Below are 21,051 nucleotides of genomic sequence, written 5' to 3' on the forward strand. Positions count from 1 at the left end.
AGTTTTCTGCTTAGGTGTAGCATATGGAACCTGAGAGAACAGAAAGCAGAAATAATTGTTATGAAACCATTTTAAATGCATATCCTCTTTCTGTGAATGGCCATGAATCACCTAAACAAATTCTTGTGTCTCGAGAGGGAAATACGATTGGCTGTGAAAGCTCCTGTCTGTGCTTTGAAAAGGTGCCAGGTAATAAGAAAGACCGTTATTATTGGAATTCTTCAAGAAAAATTATGACCCTGAACTACATCCAAAACAGGGTATAATGGAACCTGTGAAATTTGGACTAAAACGCTTGTAACATTTTTTTTTTTTTTTGTGGAATCTTCTAAAGAGAATGCTACTAAATTGTAGAATTTATGGATCTGTAATTCACAGAGTATAGAGTTAACACAATTTCAGACATAATGGGTAAACTTAACTTCTCTTTGTAGTTACTGGGAGGTTAGATCTGTATCTCAAGAACTGATGCATGTATTTGTGTTTAAGCTGCTCCCCCTCCCACCCCCCCCTAATTTTTTGGTGGTTCTTCTTGGCCTCTGGAAAAAAAAGAAATGTGGCTTTTAAAATACAAATTAAGAACTTGCAGGTAATTGCCAAGTACAGCAAATATTCTGATCTTGAGAACAACCATCTCTCTACATTAGGAACTTTTTCCTTCTCCTGATATAAAAGGATCCATTTCTGGTGTATTGTTTTCAGTGTTAATGGTACATTAACCACAGAGTATCACAGTTTCTAATGTCTGACGCATTGTTTTTACTTTCGTACCTGTTGTCATAAGATACATATTTGAAGTTTGGTTTTATCTTGACTGACAGAATTAAACAAATGAGTCACTTCAACTGTGTAAGTAGAGTCCAGGTTAGAAACTGAATTCTGGGATGACAAAGCACTGAAAGAGATATTTAAGCAAAGACTCAAACACTGTTAATTGTATTGGTTCTTACTTTTAGTTTGATGTTCCTCGGTGGTTCTCACCTGAATAAAAAATGGTACCTTAGATGGCATTTCTAAGGACTGCATTTTTACAGTTATAATGTAAGAAAATCTCAGTTTTGTGGAATTTCTTAAAAAAGAACTTTCTTAAAAAGGAAATACCATCCAAACTTAGTTCCTGTGTTTTGTAGGGCTGGGAAAGTTAGCTCTGTTTTTGTTACTGTACTTGTTGATCTTATTTTCAAACAAAGGCTGTATTTGATGGCATTCATAGCAGTAACATTTCAAGGCCATTTAATTAAAGGGAATGAATCACTTTAAAGACAAGACTGTAACTGCTCACCCAGTTTTTTTGCAGCATGGTGGTAGATGAAATGTAGCGTGTCAGTTGTAACACTTCAGAAGCATTAGAGTGAGGGCTGCCTCCTACTGAAAACACTCCAGGGTTGTGTTTGTAAATGTCTGTACTGAATGTTAAAGGTACTCTATGGGTAAGATTTTCAAAGTTGTCTGGGGATTTGGAGTTCCAGAGTTGCTACTAAAATGTGATTAAGTTTTTGAACTTAGCTGGTAAATATCCTTTGGAACCGTTGTCTCTAGTTATTAATACAGCTATTAAGAGAGAAAGCCATTAAGAGAGAATTCTCTGGCCTGAATGATACACGCTTTTTGAGAAGCCTTTTGATAAGCAATTTGGCTTTAAGTGTTTTCCCATCCTCTGGGAAGCAATTTTAAAAATGTGTGTCCATGAATGTTTTATTTGGCATTAGGATGAATGTGTATGTTTTTGGTAATGTGCTGGATGAAGGAGACATTCATATAAGTGGAATTGTGCTGACAGATATAATTTGTACTTAGGGGGTTCTTTTTTTTCTTCTGCAAGACACACTCCCAGCTTAAGAAACAACTTCATCAGTAGCTAAAAAGATCCGAGGAACTCTGCATCTAAAGCAAATGTATATGCTTCCTGTTTGGAAGGTTTCAGCTTGTTTGACTGAAATTTGGGAAAGGTTACTTGTTGTGCAGTTAGCTCAGAGATGGAGGAGTACGGCAGTAAGTGATATGTTGTTGTTCCTGTCAAACATGTTTTGATTTTGGTTATATCCACAGAATTTAAGTGTAACAAAAAGGCCTGTTCCTTTCAAACTGAAGATCCAAGAAGAAAAAAATTGTTGTTTGCTTTTTAAATATTTATTATTACTATTATTTAATAATATGCAGAAGGCAGTCCAGGCAGGGTCCCACAAAGTTAATGCTTTTGACTGCTGGTGGTTGCCATAGAGGAGAACTACAAGCTTACATCCACAGGGGGACTTGGTCCTTGCAGTGCTTTGTGTTGAAGTAGTTGGTACTTGACTAACTAGTTTTCTGTACCCAGGCACAAGTGGAAAACTTTACAGGTCCAGTTTCTTGCTAATGAGAACCTAGCTACTACTACTGAAAGTAACTATTAACATCCTCTGTTCATGCTAAGGGCTTACTGAGTTTGTTCTGAGTCTGTTCTGATTTATATGTGTGGGGTAAGGCAGCAGTACTTAGAGCACTCTGTTCTCTCTTACATGAGGGAAAGTTGCTATTACATCCTTCTGGAGCATTCTCTACTCTAGGCTGAACAAGCCCAGTTCCCTCAGCCTCTCTTCAAATGGGAGTGTTCTCCCATCTTGGTGGCCATACAATGAATTTTCTCCTGTTAGTCCATTACTTTGTTGTACCTGGGGGAGAAGGGAGTCCGAAAGCTGAATGCAGTATTCTAGATGTGGTGCGATGAGTGCTAAGTGGAGAGTAACAATTGCTTCTTTTGATTTACTTGCTATTATCCTGTTAATGCAGGCCAGGTTGCTGCTAGCCTTCTTCAGTGCTGGAGCATGCTGTTGGCTCATATTCACCTTGCTGCTGTGGGAGTCTTCAGCTTCCATGTAGTGCTGTGTGGTTTAGCACTTTCTTCCAGGATACTTGCCAGGATCACAGCATGGTTTACTCTGTATTCATGAGGCTAAAAAAATAAATAAAAAAAGGATACAGTGCAGCAGGCTTGATGCTAGGGTAAATCCTGCCAAATCCAACAGGGCTTGTGTGTGTTTCAAGTACTGTGCTGTTTGATCCGTTACTTAGAAGTGCTGCACCTTGTTCTGTTTTCTTGGTAGTGAAGAGCTTTTAGTTTGGGGTTGTAATGTGTAGGGATAGTGTATCCTAATATGAACATGGATCACAATGAGATCTGGGACCCAGTTCTGCAACAGTGATGACTATGGCAAATCCTGAATTTGATGTATCAGAACCTCTGAAAGTAATCTTAGTGTCTCACTATGCTGAAAGAATTTGAGATATTTATATTTGGGATATTTTACTGCCAGGCAGATGGTCATGTGTTGAATGAACTGAATAACTCTATATCTTGCTGGCGTGTGGATGCACCTCTCTCAAACTTTATGGACAACTAGACCCTTCACCACTACTTAATATATTCTTATGCTATTCAATGCATAATTACCTAGTCCCAACATGTCTAGTTGAGACATGCTTTTTTGAGACATGAATCAGTGCTTTGTATTTTTACTCATTGCATTGTGATTCATTACACCCACTGCATTATTAAAAATGCAGAGACATACCTCTCTCTGAATATTGTTAAAAACACTGTGATGACTAGTTTAAAAAGCATGTTAAATGAGCAATCCAGTTGAAAATGTGCCCAAACAGTTTGGTTTCACGGTATATTATCAGCAGTACTCCCATCTGAAACTGTGACCCCGTTTTGTGTTAGGGTCTCCATTTGGTATGGTTTCATGAACACAAGTGTTGACTTATATGAAGCCTGTGCCCTTAACAGGTGTTTAGCACCTTCTGGGAGGAAGGGGTCATTACTAATTTTATTATTTATTTATTTAACTAAAATAATCAGCACTGACTATTTCTTTAACATAATGTGGAAGTAGACAGTAATAAGACAAGTTCTGCTCTAGGAAGAGAAGTGCAGTCTCCTTCACCCTGTCTAAGAGATGAGAGGAACTTATGAGTTGTGGCTCATTCTGCACCTTAAAAAACCTCAGACTTGGAGGAAATGTGCTGTCAGAAGAGTCGGTGTGCAACTGTGAGCTCTGCTTAGTGGATTTGCACTTTGAATTGTTGTGGTCATATACACAATTTTTTATAAACTCTTATGTTTGTATTCCTGTCACATTCATAATTACTTTGAGGACAAAGTGTAAGAACCATCTCTTTTGTGCTGTAGGCAAAATGGAGTCATGTTCACTTAACGTTTTGAGTGAGAAACATTGCATATGAAAAAATTATACGAGCCTCAGTCTGAACTTACAGATATCAATATGGTAAATAAACAGTATCTTTGAAACACTCATATGCTAACATACTATTTTTAATTTGTTCAAGATTATCTTTGGCAAGAAAACAAACTAGCACCTCATGTTTCTCCTCTCACTAATGGCCTCAGTCTTAAGAAATACCAGCTTGTGTTTTTTTTCAGTGGTGGTCCAACAATTTCAAAACAGATGATAAAAGTCAAGCTTTCTGTTTGAGTCGTTGCTTTGCTTAGTACGTGACTGTGATGAGAGTAGTTATTGCTTCTAAGAAGTAATTTGATCAATATTGCTGGGTGTTAGTTTTGCAAAAGTTTGTTACATTTTGAAACTTACTCTTTGCTTGAAAATGTGTGTAGAATTATTTTGAGTTTACTGTCCCTAATCTGCAGTTTGCAGTTTACTGTGTTACTTAGCTATGAAAGCCAAGTGGTGTTATTTTTAGTTCCTGAATGTTTTTTTGTAAATAATCACAAGGTAAGTCCTCAGAGACTGATGTTCAGAGCAGTGCTCAGACACTGATACGCTTGGTTGGGGTTGCCACGGAAAAGTTGGCTTTTCAAACAGTATCATTGTTCATTGCTAGATCAACATGTTGTGTTAGATTATAGGGGCTATGTATGGAAAAAAGCGTGTCAGTTCAGACTGACTTTTCCAACAGTTAGATTTTACTGCCTGACCGTGTTTATTAAAGATTTCAGATATGAACTTCCGTGGTGATGATCTAGAAGCGGAAACAAACAAACAAACAAAACCCAATAACCCTCCATATTTTACTTAGATTTAAATTGATTTTATTATGAAAGTCGGAGGTGTAATGCTGCAGACACAGAGACACAGATGCTGGAACCAATTTGCATTGTGGTTTAATGAAATATTAAGTTCAACACTAGGACTCCTACAAGTGGTTTAAAAATGTGTTGCTGCATGACCCAAAGCTTTGATCTTGCATAACATTTCTCTGATACCTCAGCTTTGTTTAAAACCTTTAATTCGGTTATGCTTGTACTGGGTAGAATTGTCTATTAGTACTGCAGTTACTTTATACAAGAACAGGAATCACCTGTCCTTTAACAGTCAACATAAAGCTCACAGAAAATTAGAAAGGCAATGTAAGCTCTATAGTTTACACTTTAACTATTTCAATTAATTCAAAATGTGATATTATCATAGAATATTCTGAGTTGAAAGGAACCCACAAGGATCATCTAGTCCTGATATAGATCAAGTTTCTACTACTGGCTGACCAGTAGTAGAACAGCACAGAGATCTGGTATTAGTGACGGTGGAAGCCTTATTTTTACATATGGATAAGAACATTTTTCATCTGTGTTTCTGAGTTTCACTTCCCTGTTTTGTGAAGAAGTTAGCTGTGGTGTAGTAACTGAGTGACGGTTATGTAATGCAATTACTGGAAGCAAATAATTCTGTAAACTTAACTCTTCCCAATGCTTTCACTGAAAGCAAATGAGTAGTGCAAGGTGAGGTGGCAGGCTTTGTCTTGAAGTGTACATAGGCTGGAGCAACTATTAATGTAGTTCCTGGAAACAAAAAGAAAATGTAGGCATTTATTATTTTACTCTCTTAGGAAATGACAGAAAGCAGAAATTACTTTCAGAAGATAGAATAGCCTTCTTCGTGCTTGACTTTGTGGAGCTGTAATAGTTTGTCCAAATTCAAAGAAAAAACACATAAGTAATAAAAGTATCTATTGGCTTTTGTTTTTGAGTTCAGCTTAGGTCATGCTGAATATTATTTCATAGCCTTTCTCTCGTGGTTTGTGGGTACTTCCCAAAGCCAAAATATATGGTTTTGGCTGATTAATGGCCTGCACTTAGATGAGGGCAAGCAATGAAATATTCTGAGGTTGCAGAACACAAAGAATTGACAGAGCTCTCCAGTGTAGCTACAACATCCTCTTCCCAACAGGAGAAACATAATTTCACTGTCCCCATCCCCTTTGTGTGTTTCCCTTGAGGCTACTTCAATCATGGTGTAAAATTTAATAATAGTAATGTATATTTCACTTAAGACATATTTTAGAGAAAATGAGGGAGCAAGCCAGCAATATATGATCAAAGAAATCTCCATGGATTTGAAATACTCCACAGGTCACGGAGTAGAGAAAATGGATACATAAATGTAGGGAAAGTTATATGCAGAGCAGACATCTGTTTTCAACTATTTTCAAGTTGGGATTATTGCAACATAAATATTTACAAGTGCATTGAGATTACTTTTACAGTGTCATGGAATAATTGTTTTATTTCACTGCATCATGAGGAGCAAGTAAATGAGCTGAAGAGTAGGGCAAAAGAACACAGTGTTTATCCTGCCCTTCTGTTTTTAGCTTCTTCCTGAAATAGAGCATTAAATAGCATAATTTTAATAATAATAATCAGGATTTTCTTGTGAACACCTAAACTGCTTACTGCACTAAGAGCTTGATATGGAGAGAGAATGTTATTCTGGAAAGTGCAGTGTAACGCGGGTTATTTTTCAAGTCGTTTAGGAAAAGTTCTCAGGAGTAAGATTCCAAGGTAATCACTCATGTCTGTCAGGGGCACGCCCTGAAAGCATTGCCTAACTTTGACCTGCTGCCAACTGGCTGGGAAACTGTGGTATTAATAATAATAATAATTAAAAAAAAAAAAAAAACCACAAAATAATAACAAAAAAATAAAAGGCTGTTTTAACATAATTTAAACATGTCATGAACATAACACCAAAATTTAATTTGAGGGCTCCCCATAATCTAGATTTCTAAATTTGTTGGTAATCACCATAACAGTTCCATTCCCACTGAAGTCAGCTGGAGTTTTAAAATTGAGACATTTGTGTTCTTAAGTTGTCAAAATCTGTACAGGTTTTACTAAGTATTTATTACTTTCAGTGCCTCATGCACCAGGAACAGTTCTGGTACTGTTCCTGTTCCCAGCTGTGAGAATAGCTGTAGTTGGAGTGAGCAGCTGCCTATCTCCCAGAGCCCACTTATCTGGGATATTAATGATATCACCACCGAGGTGATTGTCCCACTGTCCACATCTCTGGTGAGGCTGAACCTCGAGTACTGTGTTCAGCTTTGGGCCCTTCACTACAAGAAGGACATTGAGCCCCTGAAGCGTGTCCGGAGAAGGGCTACAAAGCTGGTGAAGGCCCTTCAGCACAAGTCCTGTGAGGAGTGGCTGAGGGCACTGGGGCTGTTTAGTCTGGAGAAGAGGAGGCTCAGTAAGAGTAACAGAAGGAGGCAGGTTCACTTCATGGCAACGTTATGTTAGCTGCCATATGCATAAAAAATAAAGACAAAATTTGCTTGCTTCTTGAGGATTTAAGTTCCAACGGTCAGTTTAGAGATGCGGAATAGTAATCTGTGATAGCTAACAGGTCATTTGCCTGTCTGTGTAGGCTCTTGATAATACAAAGTATGCTATTTGAAACTGCTTGCCCCACTGTAAAGGAACCTTCTATGTACTGTGGCCAAAAACATAATGGGATGGTTGCTGTGAAGAAGCATGTCAGGTTTGCTTATGTGAAAAGTATTTTGAAGTACCTCACTCAAAACAGGGCTACAACTTGCAGAACACTATTTTACTATATTCACTTTTAAAATAAGTGGAAGTGATTAAACATTCCCAAGAAGAAAGTAATCTAAACTCTGAGAATGTAGGGAAGTGCCTTAGGATCATTTTCATGTATGAGTGAATTGGTAAATTTTTGAATCATGTGGTTATTCTAACAAACAAACCTTAACTTACATTTATGGACTTTTTGAGTATGCCATTATGATTAATCATTTCAGCTAAAGGGCACTGGAGAATTTTTATTTTTTATGAATTTAGCATGCAGTAGTCATCTGCGATTCTGATATTTTGACTGTGTTGAAATCATATTCTGTGTCTATCTTTCAAACTGTGGAAGCCAGAAATGTTTTACCATTGATGCTTTTTAGAAGCTGTCAGGATTGTTTTGCAGTCTTGTTTGTTTGGGATTCTTCAAAGCAAGGTGAAGAAATGTAAGAATATGTTCATTGGTATTCTAATATCTAATAATAGCCAAAACACCCAGGGCACTTTTTATCTCTAAGCATTTTAAAGATACTCCTTATTGACACATTACCATCTTCAATTCCTAAATAAATTAAACCAAGGCAGAAAGTTGAGGCAGCTGTCTAAGAGTTTAAGATGAAGGAGATGAAGATCAGGGAAATTTTTTTGATGGGAGGGGGTGGGGAAGTGGTGTGTGACTCAGATGCCCACTAAATTAAAAATTGCTGACTCTTAGTCTCAGTGGTTTGGCCTCACACCAGCTAATTTAATGGACTGGCTGAGGATCACTGAATCATGCCTAGTCTGGCAAGAATGCCTGAGCCAACGCTGCCAGCCATGTGAGCAGAGGCCATAGGATGCTTTGGAGCATAATGTCTCAGTTGCTTTAAAGCTCCTAATGGTCATTGGTTTGGGAGACTCCTTTGGAGCTGGGTGAATCCATCATCAGACCTGAGGGTATGGGGCTGCCCTGAAGACTTGTGTCTGCATTCTGGGGAAAGTTCAGGGAGCTGCCACACTGAATCAGGGAAAACTGGCAGGCTAGGTTAAGAGGATTTTTTTTAATACTTAAGCTGTGTGCATAAATATTCTATTTTGCTAACTAATGAATCATGCCTTGGCTTGAGAAGGCTGGTGCTGCTGTAAACCTCAGCTGGCTCCAGAACACTTATCCTGGAAAGTCTCCTGTGATGCCTAGACTTACTGGGATCTAGTGAAGGGCCATGGTGAGAACTTAGTGCCAATGCCAGTGACTCAGGTTTGGAATGATGCAGCCTGTGACTAAGTAGCTCTTCTCCCAGGTAGATTGCCAAAGGCTTGTGAAGCACAGTGCAAGACACTGCTCCCAGGCTTCAGTCAGCTCTGCCTTCTAGGTTTGTATATGTACATTTTTTTCAGTACCAGTCATCAAGGATTGAACTCAGTTTCTGTGAAATGCGATGGTAAAATCCTTTGCAAATCCCCTGGGCACTCTGCTTATTTAAACTGCACAGTTCATCTGGTAACAGTAGCTGACAAGCTGGTGGCTTAGAGCTCCATTGACTGGGCCAGTCTGCTGAGCAGAAGGCATATGTGTATGTGTGTGTGAAATTGGGTATGCACACTGTGAAATGCTGCCAATCAGCAGCAGAGCACTCCAACAAAGAGCTTTTGTTGCCATCTCTTCTCTTGAGGATCTTGTTATGATCAATATGTAATCACCGTGAGAAAGATACAGAAGATTCAATCCTCCTAGAATTTATATAGTTAATAATAGAGCTGGATATCTTTTTCTGAGTCCAATTAAATTTAAGTTAGATGATATATCAGTGCACATTGATAAGATTTTTTTTTAAATTCAGTTAACAGGAGTTATTTAAGTGTTTTTAGTTTTCCCTTCAGTGTCTGAACATGAAAACATGGATGTTGATTGTATGCAGGGATGTAAATGTTTGGAGAAAAGAGGAAAAAAAAAAAAAGAAGAAACTTGTCAACTATGAGCATTCTTAGTGTATTGAAAAATCTTCAGTCTGGGGGTTTCTGGAGCTGGAAACGAGTCAGAGCTGAGTTCTGCTCTTGAGCATATGCTCAGCTGACAGGTATGTTAAACTGCAACAAATTGATGCAGACTGCAACCTGATAATTTGTAGTAGGTGAATCTCAGCCTAAGACCTGCTTGGATACGTGCCATTGTCTCTGAACTCACACTCCTATTTCAGTATGCCAGCTCGGCAGGGATAGGTAGGAATAGCTTTAGAAACTGAATTACCGTTTTTAACCTCTAGAGGGACCACCAGGACCAGAGATGAAGCCTGCTGAAGGCTGGGCGTCAGCTCAGCCCATTCCTTTCTCTACATTACCTGCACTGTCAGAAGACAGCACTCTACCCCATCAGTAATGAAATAGTGAGAGAGGAACTGCGGGAAGTGAAATTTAGTCATGAATTACTGCCTGCATCTGCTGGGCTGTGTTCAGGACAGTGAGAAATGCAGTGCCCTGATGTTTCCAGCATCCTGCTCTCATCTTCCTCATTCAGAGAGGAAAATGTAGGCAGAGCATTGTACTCATTTGGGTTATGACTCTTTATCATTGGTAGTTGTGGTTCAAACCACTTTGAACCACTGTACCTCTCCAGCCTGACTTCTGCTGCTGCAGTCAGGGCATGGTGAGCCCTCAGAAATTTGTGGGTTAAGTTGTCTGGACATTCCTGTATCATTTTTATCTCTGTCTCTGCATTAAGTGGTTTCACTGTGAAATTCCTTCTATGATCAGTTAGGGTAGAAAACATAGTGCTTTCACTAAAAATGAGGAATTACTCATTGGCTTCTTGTTCCGTATAAATCAAGGTCAACATGGTCTCCTTGATTCTCTATCTCCAAATTAGTCTGAACTTGCTCTTCAGCATAACTACACTCCTTCAAGCAAGATTCTGCATAGTTTCTCCTACTCATATCCAAACACATCTACACTAAGTTTCTGAATTATCTACTTTAAATAAGAACAGTGAAATGCCTTGGCTACATTTTAAACTTTTTAATCTTAAACCTCCATTTAAGGGGGGAAAAGCTTTAGATATGTAAAATGGGCATATTGATAAAATGTTGTGTAGCCAATTAAAGGACTAAGTGGAATGAAATTTGTGGTAAATTGAGTCCTTTCTTTTCAGTGCTCCAGGTCATGGTTGGATGACTGTGCAATGCATGTTTTTCTCAATTATATTGTTCTGCCCTGACTGTTGACATAGCTGTGCTCTACCTACAGTGTCATAATGTTGTAGTTAGTGATATTTGCAGAGCTGAAACTTCTGTTTTCTGTGCATACCCTGGACTGGGTATGATTCTTTAAGCTGACCCTGAAACATGTATCTGTGAGCCCTCACAAGGGTCTATTTACTGTGGCCTTCTGCAGCAGACTAGAAAAGAGAAGGATGCTTGAAGAGTGGAAGAAACGTTCTCCAGCTCTCCTGCACCAATTCTTGCTTCAGCTCCCAGACAAACTGTTGAAAGAACTGAAGAAGAATCGTCTTGCTATTAAGTTGTTAGATTGGTAAAATTATTATTTGGGTTCATGTTAGCTTTGCAAAATATTACTTATCTAACCCTGGGTAGGTCATTTAATCTCTCTGAAGCTCCATTTACCAGCACTACAGTAAAAATAATAATACTTATTTTCTGCTATCTCTTTAGTGTTTCAAGGTACTGATTGTGTAATGGTTTGTGAGCACCACTAAATCTTGAGGTGGTGCAGCCCGGCTACATTCACTGATCAGACTCGTTCTGTTGTATGTGTTTCTGCTATGCCGCTGGGGGAGAGTGAAAAGATAAGGGGGAAGGTGACTTTCTGGAGTGCTTTTATTCCCGTTTCCCTTCAATGGATAACTAAATTTGTGGAGCGATAGCCTAAAATAGCAGGAGAGCAACTGCCTGCAGGGGACTGACTGCCGCTTGGTGGTTACAAAATGGATGATCAAAAACTACCAACTGTAAAATGTGACAGACCCATACTAAATTCAGGGGACTCCCCAGCTATAGATTTCACTGTGTAAGTAACAAAGTCCAGCCACAAGCTGTGGGTCTAGACAGTGAGGTTCATGTACTTTCACTAGCTTGGCTCACATCCCCGGGAAAACCTCCTCTTTGAGACCTGTTAGGGGAATGGGCTGTCGCTCCCTCGGGCTTGCCTGGAGGCTTCTCAGCTCCTCTGCAGTGAGAAGATGCAATTAGGGAGAGAGGGGACAGTTACATGAGATAAGGGCATCGCTGTGGCTGCAGGAGAGAGTAGGTACTACCATTAGATTGCCAACTTTGAACAATAATCTTAACCCTGAAAAAGAGAATTGAACTGGCCATAGTGGCAGATTTTTTGAGCAGAGAACTGGGCAAGCAGTTTACAGGTACAGCAGACCTTCTTTTTCAGAGTGTTAACAACTGTTATAGTGTGAACTATTAGGCTAGTAGTTCATTCCTTCGTTCTGCAATCACCTCGTTTAACAGGCATCTTGTTTTTCTATAGGCCTGAGATAGCAGCAAGATGGGTTTCGTCTTGTTTGCTTTTTCTGCTTGTTGGAGTTCTTTTTGCCATAGCTATTGTGGTCACAAAGCATTTGTTTTTCTTCAAGGCAGAGACTGGAGACTGAAAAATCCTCTGTGATGATTATTTGGTGATGGTTTGAAAAATTCACACAATCCTTCAAGAAAATGAGGCTCTAAATTGAAAACAACATCCCACCAAAAATAAAATATCATACACTGTGCATTTATTATAATCTGTTACAAAATTTAAAAAGTTTCCCTGAAATAAAGACACTGGGAAAACAGAAGAAATTTTTGTTCTTTAGATGTACAGAACAGAAGTTATCTTGCAACAGTAAGGCAGTTTCAATCAGTAGGGATATTTCAGCACAATTTCCTGTGTGTTCAGTAAACAGAAGAAAAAGGTCATGATGCTTAAGGAAAATGTAGCACATACATAGGTGATTGAAGAGTAGTTGAGATTTTCTGATAGCCATTCAGAAAATCTTAGCCCATTGAAAGCTCCATTTATAGGCCATTTCATAGGGTGGCCATTTTCTATTGGTTTTCTCAACAGGGTATTAATGTTTTCATAGTTATTTTATTCCAACAATTGTCTTTCACATTCTTCAGTAGCTTGAATTGATACTAGCCTATTTCAGTTCATGGTTAAAATGTAAGGTAAGCTTTCAGGGCAAAGTCTTTGTGTTGTTCTGGTCTCTGCTCATCTGCAAAACTAAGCCCTTTGTGCAGCAATAAATTGGTCTGCTGCCAGTTAATTTTCAGCATCTCTACTGACTCTGAAACTACCCAAGGAAAAATGCTTGTTTGTCTCCTGCCAGTTTGGAGAGAGCCTCTTCTCCCACTCCCACCTTGGCTCACTCAGACTGACAGATGCCTTTGACAGGGGAAACAGTCCTCTCTTCTGGCAATGTGTTTTGTGGCACTAACAAAAAACAGGTGGCTTCACAAAAGAATCTCTTCTCTTTTTGTCTATCTCCAAAGGTATTCTTTTGGACTGTAGTATTGAATTGCCTTAAATAAGTCTTGCAAGACAACCTAAGGAAAATGACTTTCACTTAAAGAAATGGGCTCTTGCATCATGGCTATCTGGACCTGCTGTGTATCTGAACATTACACATGGGGCAGAGAAATGCTGAACTCCTGATGTTTTCTGGTTGGTGTAACTCCCTGTGCAATTAACTGACAATGGCTGGTGAGCTTCAAGTTTTGTTTAACCTTCCTTATTTCACAGATTTTTTTTCATACAATATAGAGTTATTACTGGCCACCCTGGTGGTCTGTCTTGCCATTTCAAACAGTGACTGATGCAACTCACCTTTTCTGCATGCCAGGTAGTTGCTGGCATGCTGGTTTCTTGCTTTCCAGTAAGAAAGAGATGCCATCATGGAATGAGATTTGATTTCTAGGAAATCTTTGACATTGGTTAATTCCTGCTGTGAAGTATTCATCTCTCATTTTAATTTCTTCTGATCATAATGCCCAAAGGACTCTTTACTTTTGCAAGCATCTATGGTCATCCCCCCACTAATCTATTTTGAATTTATTTTAAATTTTATTTTAAGAACAGTTCAAGGTTTTATTTCTTGAAAACTGCCTCATCCCTTCTACATACTCCAACAGAGCAGGTCTTTACACTTAGAAGACAGTGCTGATGAAAGTGTTTTATCATTTATTTTTTATTATTTTATTTTTGTTCCATCCTGTCCTTGCATCCTGTAGATACAGAGTAACCAAGCAGCAGGAAGCAGTTTCATGGCAACAATTACATGCCTGTTTTAAGCTGACGCATTGCCCCAAAATTCTGTCTTTTTTTAAAGTTTATACAAAAAGAAGGTAGAAAAAAATTGCAGACATGGCCCTGTGTAATGGCTTTGTTGTTCTCCAGCCATGTTGTCTGCAGGGCTTCTGCTCAGATAAATGTCCATATGGTTAGAGCTTGTCTGAATGTTGCAAGATCAAGTACCTGGTATATCTATTGCTGATATGTTGTGCATTTTTAGCTTCTTCCTTTTCTTCTGCTTTTTCTGTCCATCAAACTCAGAAAAGGAAGTAAGACCGATTCCTAGAGGATTTAGTTGTTAGATTGAGAAATACAGTCCAGGCTGCTCCAGAGTGAAGTAAAAATGCTTCTCCTTGTTTTGAAGTTGGTAAAATGAACGGTAAATACCAGTATCAGGGAACTTGCAGAGATCCAGTGGGTTGTCTCAGTGATCCCAGCAGCTGTTGGTGTCATGTAACCTAGGAAGTCTGTAACATTTCTGGCTGTTGTTAGAGATTGCTTCTGAAAATCCCCATATATTTAAATATTTGGCATTGGTAGGGCTAAGACTCTGAACCACACTTGTAAATTGTAAAAATCTACTATCATGGGCAATGTTTTGTCAGTGGTTTCTGTAATACTGAGTTTTCACCACTTTTCACCTTGTACAGTCATTAACACTTGTAATAAAAATCCATGCATTTACATCAGCATCTTTAAATTACAGTATGTCTTGTAAAGCAAATGGCAGCATGATATTAGATTGCGGTATGGTTTGATGGCTTTCCTTTTTGCACAAAGGAGAGAATGTACAGGAAGTTACAGTAATTTCATGTCCATTTTAGTCCACTATGTAAATGTAGATTGGGACTTAAAACTAGGCCCAGTGGCTGTGGCATTGAGACCAACAGCTTTAAAGGTGTGCTAATGCTTTATTTCCAGTCAAATTAATGGGTCACACTCTGAAACACTGTGATAATAATAATTAATATTTAATATTCAGACTTAAGGTGCTATAGACACACTTTCACTTACTGCAGTTAACTTAATTTCTGCATCTTTCCTAGAGGGCTTCACCTTCAAAATTAGTGCCAGAATGCAGTGACACAAATGGGTGTCCGTCAGTCAGGCCTAGCGGTTCAGCCACAGGGTCTGTATTCTCAGCGGGAGCTTGAACACTTCCAGTTCACTTTGCAACAGAGGAAATCTATACACCTGAGGCACTTGTTTACACTGTAAAATTTCACCCTACTTTTTTTGATTTAGAATTTAGGCAGATTCACTAGCCACTCTTCTGTTTTGTTGTTTATTATTTGTAACAGAGCAGTTCCACAGCAAGGTATGAGGCACAGAGGAGAATGTCATTTTATGGGTACTGTATACAAGCTGAGAAGAGGATTTAAAGAGTAATAGTACATTCAATTTTCCATTCTTTTTCATTGATTTGAATTAAATAATTAGAAAATAGCACTTAAACCTGTAAAGGCAAACTTTTTAAGGGAATTCAAGAGGAACTCTGCAGTCCAAAGCTTGCCTTTTTCCTTGTACAAAGTTAATGAAGTCTATGCAAATACATTTTCCATAGAGGAAGCTACTTTACTTGATGTTTCCTGCTGGCCCTGTTTTCACATTGTTCCTTGTGCTCTTGCACTTGTTTTCCAACTGCTGCCTGCAGACTCCCATTTTACTTAGGTTCCCAAGTCAGTTGTTTTTTTTTTTTTTTTCCTTTATTCTTCTTGTTTGTTGTTGTTGGTTGGTTGATTTTCAGCAGTGAAAGCACTGCTGAAAATTTGAAAGTGAAATCATGTGTTGTGGGGTGAAAATGAAAGAAGTGAGCTAGAGTCTAGCTGAGAAACTCCACGAGCTCAGATATCAGAATGAAAAAGTAACTAGAATAAGGAGATGATGTTAGTTGTAATTAAAAAGTGTCTTTTCTAAGTCTGAAGGCAGGTTTAAAACAACATCCAATTTCCATAATGGGTTCTAAAGGCAGGTGGGAACAGATCTCAGAGGAGTAACAAGCATTTCCTTTTCCTCCAGTTATATCAGAGTAAGTGGGGGTTAGATGGGAGCAATATCAAGTCAACTTATTAGCTTTGTCCTGTCCAGGAGTTGCACTTCTGAAATGTGAATTCCCACTTTGCTAAGTCTATTGTCCTGTTCTTTTGTAAAACATGTCATGGCTCCTGTGAAAACATATGAGAATCTTTACTGGTTAGAGTTCCTAGGTGGTATTTACAGTGCTGGAGAAACAGGAGAGAAGAAATGGTCAGAAAAAGGGATCTGGAGAAGGAAAGTCATCAAAAGTATCCTTCTGTTGTCTTTTCCCTTTCTCATAGCATCAAGCACAGGCCGCTTATCACAGATTAGATCTGCATGCTTCATCACAGCCCTGACTGTTGGCCATCAACCACCACTCTCTGTTTCTCCCATGACATTTTAAATTCAGTGACTAATTTTCTACAAGTCCTTTTTTTCCCTCAGTGCCCCTTCTGTACTGGTGAAGCATCTAACAGCTCAGATTCCCACATTACCTTTCCCAAAATGTTTCTGTACCACCTCTATCAAGAGAACTGAGCAACTTGTATGTTATGATTTCAACTTACTCCCCTTAATTCTTTCACTCTGATGTTGCACTTCCAGATCCTCTATTTTTCCCTGTTATGTTTCGTCACAGACTTTGGCTAAACAGTCAGGAACAGGGACCATCCTTCTGTAAGGACAACAAAGGTTTATAGAAATGTTTATTGCTTCACTACTCCAATAGAAATAATAAGCATCGAGTTGTTGTAATCATAATAATGGAAAAGTACAGAACTGGAGAGGATCCTGAAAAACAAGGAAAAAAAAGTGAAAACTGAAGAACCAGGAAAAAAAAAGAGAAGGACGCTGAAATGAAGAAAAATATTGAAGGGAAAATGTAAACAGGAACAGATGGGAAGTAACAAAATAAGGTAGGAAAATTTTGCAGAAAAATACATGAGAGGTAAAAAGCAAGAGAAAGGCCTGAAGATGAGAACAACAACAAAGAGTTCTGACACTTCTTATTTACACACATTTTTTAATGTGTTTTCTGTGAAATATTAGGAACCTGGCTTTGAACTCTTCATACAGATAAAAGTGAGTGAATTTCAGCTGAGGATGGTAAATGTTTGCCACAAGCACTGTTTGCAAATTTTTAACTTTACTATAAAACAAACAAAAAATCCCTCCCCCCCAAAACAAAGGACAAAACTTTTTTTTGCTTGTTTCTAAATATATATTTATACAATTAACATGTTAATTACTTTACAACAGTGTATTTGGGGCTGCAAAGTCAAGTTCTCAAAAGTCAAAAAATATCAGCATTACTATCAGAATTTTTAATAGGCATTCAAAGAGGGTCCCTCACTAAAGGCTCTCACAGGATACTGAGGTGTCCTGGGGTGAGGTCCTAACTGTCTAAATATTAGAAAGAAAGAAAAAGTAAGAATTAATGGTCTGTTTTGTCTGTGGAGGGAGGTGAAAATTGGAGTTCCACAGGGGGGTTACGCTATTTAGTGTATAGACAAGTGATTTCAACAACAGGAAGAAGGTTTGCTGATGGTACTGAGTAAAGAACAAGTAAATAACAGACCAGAGGGTCTTTTGAAGAGTTAAAGAAAGATCTCAGGCTATTATCAGGCCTTTATCAAGTGCCTACTGATAAAGTGCCTTTATCAATAGCCTATTCAGGCTATTATCAAGTGGTCGATGAAATTCACATAAATACATGTAAAGGTAGTGGCAAAAAACTATCTGAACTTTAAATACACAGTGGTGCATACTGACCTAGCTGGTACTGTTCAGGAAGTTTAATAGGCAAGCCCATAAAAATATGAAGTTAGTGCTAACTAACCACTGAAAAAGGAGCTAGAAGTTTAGGAATTATTAAGAAAATACTGAAAAGAAAATGAGAGCATGTATATAAAGAACAATTAAATAGACAGTGATTTTTCTGCATAAAGAAGGGTGAAGAATATGATAATGACATGAGTGGCACAGGAGAAGGACAGAAAATGATTGCTCATTATGTCCAACAGCTTGGTGACATCAAATAAACCTGTAAGTAGAACTTTCAGACATTCAAAACTGATCAATGCAGCCTGGAGCAGGCCTGACTAAACCTCTCTAACAGGCTTGCTTTCTTTCCTACAGGATTCCTGCCTCCTTCCATACACAGGAAGAAGAGCATTTACTTACTGAATAGCTCTTCATTGTGTTGTTTCTTTCGCATTGTTCTGTGTGAGGCTTGTACCTGTACCTTGTTAACTGCAGTCTAGTTAGTCCATTTTTCGAAAAGGTCTGAATTTTCTCATGGGTCTCTGGTGGTTAAAAGATCTATCTTTTCATTAATGCTTGCCTTCACAAAATCTCTTTGAGGTTGTACTGTCTTTCCCTTACAGAATTGGATCCAGGGCACAAGGAGAATACAATTAGAATTGGTGTTGGGTACCCAATTTAAGAAAACTGGAAAGCAATTCTTCAGAGAATTCAGTGTGATAGCTCACTATGCATATTAACAGTGTTTCCCATTGACATGGGTAGCAGATCCAACTGCTGTGTTCTTCTGGGCATTGAGACTGTGAGTAGCTTATTCAGAAAATGAAGGACTGAAATTGTGAACAGATGTAAGATGGTGTTTCAGTGCCCTGGTCAGCATACCACGGGATTCTAGAAAAAGCAGGGATACAACTGTATCCTCCAGCATAATATGCAGCTGCATTAACTGTGCAAAGCTATTCTTAATATTGTTGTAATCCCCTGTGCTGTCCGCTTCACATTTCCTGGCTCCCTTCACAACGTTTTCCTTCACTACAAAGCCTATTTAAAATCCACAGTGAGCTGTTCTCTGAAATTGGAGCAAGGGCAGCATCACAGGGCATCTGCATACAGAAGTTAAATCATGGGCTCCAGAGGCAACACTAGTGCTGTTATTCTTCGAGGTTTTGACTTGGGAAATCTTTTTAAAACATAATTTCCTTCAATAAAAGTCCCCCAAATGAGAGTGATTCTATCAGATAGCAACATATTGACTTACTTGTGTCATCGGTTTGTAGTTCCAGTCTCACTCACAAACTCTTGCTGGTGTCTCAGACTCCCCACGTCTCTAGTTTCCTGCCTCAGTTTCTTCACAATACGAATTACAGTTTTCTCCCTGTTCCTCAGGTTCTTATCAATAAGTTTTTCCTCTCCTTAATGTACTCCTCAATCTCTGGCTCCTTGTCTCAGTGTCTTCATCTCAGTAGTTTATCTAGTCACAATGCCCTGTCACACAAACGATCTCTCCTGACCTTGGCTTGTTGTTCCCCTCTTGAATTTTCTTCAACAGTTCCCAATCCTGCTTTGGATCTGTCATCAGTAGCTCCTAGTGGAATCTGCTTGCCAAGGCAGCTCCTCTTCTTGCCCCTCCTCTTCTTTAGCATCCTTGTCACGCACTTAGTCCCAAACATCTCCCTTGATACCTACTTCTCAGAAGCAATTACAGAATTTTTATTTTCCATTCAACCTTCATTTTACAAAGTTAACCAAGATGTTCACCATTCTAGTATCAGTGGAAGAAGGAAAGGTTATAATTGATCACAAGCAAAATTAGGCTGGAAACTAGAAGAAAGCCATCTAGAGAGTGAAATTCTGTAGCAGCTTTTCAGAGAGAAGAATTCAGTATACGTATTTATTTTTTCCAGATATATTGTCAAAGACTCAAATTGTTCTTTGCTTTTTCCTTGCTTTAGTCAGGGACATGGATTAGGACTAAGGCACAAAGTCCTTCTGAGATTTTCTCAGGTGTGGAACAAGTAGAAAACCATTTTAACAGATAGCAGCTGTACCTTTTTCTGACACAATGTAGTGTGTGCAGAAAGTCAAAATTTGCTGTGAAATATATCATAACAATAGGACACAAAAGAGCAGAACTAAGATGGACTAAGGTTTGGTTTATTTGCTTGGATACATTTTGCTGAGACTTCCATAACAATGTTGAAAGTTGAGTTTCTCTACATTTCTGGAAAGATCCTGTGCCTGTAGCTGTCCCCACAGGTCTCTCAAGAATCATTAAGTAAATGCTTTGCTGGGTGCCAAACCTTGACACAACCGTATGCTTTCCTGCAGAGCAGATGTTTGCAAAATTTAGCAGCAGACCCAAGTAACCAATTGTAGAGCAAAGACTGATGAGGCACGAGTTGTACCAACTCCAGAAACAAAATCGTATCATACATTGGATGTCTGGACATAATTTCTTCCTTACTTTTCCTTTGTTGTAGTATTTTCTGCTGTATTATGTCTACAGCATATTTAGACAACCCACACGTTGGCTAAACTGACCAACATACTGGGGGGTCTTATGGTCCTACGTGGTCCTTTACAGAGATGTCCTCTTTGGACATAGTGTAAGTTTAAAATGTTGTATAGGTGTATTGTGCTTTTGTTTAGGAGACAAATAAACACTGCCAACAAGACTGTGCTTGGGGGCATGTGAGTGTGTCTCCATGGCTCTGCAGGAAAATAAACTGGCTGTAAAATAATTAGAATAATAAATAAAGGACAGAATTTTCCAGCAAATTAGCAGTTATCTGTCAAAAATCCCTAATCCCTCTTGCTCCACAAGGCTAAATAGGGCATGGTCTGACACAGAGAAATTTAAAATAAATTTTTGTATGAAAGATACTGCACATTTATGTTGGAAAGTCTAGCTCCATAGCCTAGTGAATGAATAAATACACATACTGACTTCTCCTCAGGATCACAATAAGTAATGGATGTTTTACTTAAACTTCCACATCATGGCTTTGTTGCAATTTGATTATTCTGAAATACTACATTAATTGTTAAACTGTAGTGTATTAGCTACTGTTCTAATTCTAGAAAACTATTTTCTCTTTTGTAGGAATACAAAATTTGTCAGATAGTACTGTCTTGTTTGTTTGCTTATTTTTAATTACTTCCATGGTGATGCTTTA

At 38.5% G+C, this 21,051-nt stretch overlaps 1 protein-coding gene across 1 annotated transcript in view; it reads left to right on the forward strand.

The window, feature by feature from the left end:
* Positions 1-21,051, forward strand: part of ZNF518A (zinc finger protein 518A) — a 43,658-nt gene that overhangs the window by 2,197 nt on the left and 20,410 nt on the right. The window lies entirely within an intron of this gene.

This window comes from Anas acuta, chromosome 7, assembly GCF_963932015.1.
Source record: "Anas acuta chromosome 7, bAnaAcu1.1, whole genome shotgun sequence".
NCBI lineage: Eukaryota > Metazoa > Chordata > Aves > Anseriformes > Anatidae > Anas > Anas acuta.